Genomic DNA, 3,393 nt, shown 5'->3' with positions numbered 1-3,393 from the left:
GTCAACTAATGCCTGATAAAGTTTTGTAATGGGTCTTAAAGTTTAACGCAATGTAGACAACAATGTGTGGCGAAAAACATGCAAAAAAGGTCAAAAATAGGCCCAAAATGTCTAAAATCACCAAAAACAGCCATTTTCAGTCCTTTTTTGCAAGTTTTTCGCCACACATTGTTGTCTACATTGCGTTAAACTTTAAGACCCATTACAAAACTTTATCAGGCATTAGTCGACATCTTTGGGAAGCTTTTTACATAGTTTAGGAAATGAAAGTCCGGTTCGAACTCGATTAGATTTCATGATGTATGTTCCTTTTCAAGTTTTTTTGCTTTAAACTTACCTAGATTGTTCCAACCACTTTGGCATATTTTTTTTCTGAAAATTTGGACAATTTCCAACAAAAAAGTTGCTGGGCACTTTTACTTTTGAATCATTCTACCCTGATCCAGGAATTATTTGAATATTTGTGATTTTTCATGAATTTCAAAAAACCCTAAAATGGCCAACTTCGGGCCCCTGAAAAAAAGTGATAGATGGTCCCAAAAATTTTAATAAAATTTGGGGACATTTCTGACATCGGAAACAGCAAGTTTTTCATATTTGCAGAAAAAAAAATTTTTTGGCCATTCGATTTCACAGAGAATCGGCCAGATACAAATTCAACTTTTGATAAAGTTTGGTAACTGAATCACCATTACAGACAATTTGGTAACTTGCGAAGAGCCAAAAAACATGTTTTTTTCCTCATTTTCCAAATGGGGATTCATTTACCAAACTTTATCAGAAGTTGTATTTGTATGAGAACATGTTTCAATATTGGCCAATTTGAGGTATACGGACAACTTTAGTTTTTGACTTTTAAGGTCTTTTACACTATTTTTTCAATTTTAAGGGGTCTTGAGATAATGAATGTCATTTTTTGAGTACAGATTTGAATTCTACATCAAATTTTATATGAAAAAACATGGTTTAGAAATTTTTTCATATGCGTCCCAGAAAGGCAAAGTAACAAGCAAATATCTTCAAAACATTAAAATCCAACTTTGAGACCCTGTAGATCCATGAGGGTTAGACCTAGGGGGCTTAGATTTTCAGAATTTTCATTTTTCATTGTGCTCTTGACGAGTACATGGTTTGTTTCCACTTCATTTCCTTGGCCAGCAACACCTGTTGTGGAATAGCCCGTATACAAACAAATTCGAATGATGAACAGCTCACGAACGGGCCACGTATCTATGTGAGAAGAAGAAAATGTCCACACACTTATAAGATACAAATTTGCATTAGTTCCAATTTTAACATCGTGATTTGTAAATATTTTTAAATTGATTTTAAGCTATTCGGCTTGTAACTTCAGTAATGCAAGAATAAGTCGCAAATGAAATAACAAGCGAGTAAGATGGAACCCGTTGATTTATTCAATCCTGCTGTTAAGTAATTTTATCTTAAGAGTATGAAAATATAAAAATATTTAAACAAAATCGTGTAATCTTATTAACCCCATATCAGAGTGAAAGACAAGCCTCGGGATCAAATCGAATTTGAATCTGTAGACGCGAAGTCCTATTTATCGGCATTTGCAAAAATTAAAGGACTTTGACTGAGTTAAAGGGGTTCTGATTCGAAATATTAATGTTTAAACAAACAAAATGTTGGTCGGAACGCGAAAAAATGAAAAAAAACTTCTAAAATTTTTAACTCGAAAACGAAGGGCTTGAGGAAAAAATTTTATTGTACAAAAAAGGTTTAGAATTGATCAAAGAACACGTGTAAAATTTTTTTCAGAATTTTCGGAGCGATTTTTGGATTTTTGGATATGACCATTTTTCCAAAACCCCAAAATTGGTTCCAAAAATTCTGAAAAAAATTCACACGTATTCTTTGATCAATTCTAAACCCTTTTTGTTCTATGAAATTATTTCCTCAGGTCCTTCGTTTTCGAGTAAAAAATTCTAGAAGTTTTTTTTCATTTTTTCGAGTTCCGACCATAATTTTGTTTGTTTAAACATTAGTATTTCTAATCAGAACCCCTATAACTTTTAGTTTAGACATCGAGGATGCAATATTTGTACGAAAACCATGAGATTTTAAATGCTTTTCGTTTGGAAAATCAAAAAATGAAAAATTTTCTTTTTCAAAATCACGTTTTTTTTGGATAAAATCAACCATAACTTTTGACTTGATTATTTTTTCGTAAGTCTGAACTTAGATTTTAAAACGGAATTAAATTTTACATAAGAACAGGCTACTCGCATATTTTTTTACACCTTTTTCATCAAAAATACAGCGACCGAAATAAGTGTCAAAAAAACGTCCTCTTGGGACTTGATGGGTTAATGCATACGCTCGTAAAAAATTAACTAAATTTATCCTGTGTCAACAAAATGGGACTACCAGACATTTTTACGCCCCCCGTTGGACTCGGGTTACTCGAACTTTCTCGAATTTCTCCAAATTTTCTGGGTTAAGCAAAGATTTTAGATCGATTCAAAACATGAATTAGATTTCAGTTACATATTCAAGCCAAGCCCAGATAACGTTTAGCTCGGATTAAGGATAACAAATGCACGATACAATACAAGAGTAACGAACACTCCAAATGAAAAATTGCAACCATTTTTAGACTTTAGATATTCTTATTAATTAAACTTTTTATTTTTAAGTTTATTTTATCCTTTTTTTTTAATATAAATATGATCTTTTGAAAATTGAATTTTGTAAATTTAAATCAATCAGGATAGAATATGTATTGATTAGATAGTAATATATGAAATCGATGGCTTGTTTATTTTAGAAATAGTTATATTTATTTATTATAAATTTCAATAATTTAATAGAAATTATTTTGAAAATTTCACCACTCATCAAATATACAATGATATACAATCAAAGGACAATATTTCAAAAAAACATAAAATATTATTCTTTCAACGATTTATGGTCTTCTTCGTCGACGGGCAGAGTTGTCTGTACCTCTGCATCCAGCAAACTTTCTTCATTCAGAGTTATTTCTTCCTCTGTATCGATTAAACTTTTTCCATCTTCGGTTTCACCGATGGGCAGAGTTGTCTGTACCTCTGCATCCAGCAAACTTTCTTCATTCAGAGTTATTTCTTCCTCTGTATCGATTAAACGTTTTCCATCTTCGGTTGCACCGATGAGCAGAGTTGTCTGTTCCTCTGCATCCAGCAAACTTTCTTCATTCAGAGTTATTTCTTCCTCTGTATCGACTAAACTTTCTCCATCTTCGGTTTCGCTGACGGGCCGAGTTGTCTGTACCTCTGCATTCATCAAACTTTCTTCATTCAGAGTTATTTCTTCCTCTGTATCGATTAAACTTTTTCCATCTTCGGTTTCGTCGATGGGCAGAGTTATCTGTTCTTCTGCATTCATCAA

Source organism: Trichogramma pretiosum, unplaced genomic scaffold (assembly GCF_000599845.2).
Source record: "Trichogramma pretiosum strain Unisexual culture from Peru unplaced genomic scaffold, Tpre_2.0 scaffold102, whole genome shotgun sequence".
In the NCBI taxonomy this organism is placed as follows: domain Eukaryota; kingdom Metazoa; phylum Arthropoda; class Insecta; order Hymenoptera; family Trichogrammatidae; genus Trichogramma; species Trichogramma pretiosum.
Note: the sequence above shows the minus strand (reverse complement) of the source record.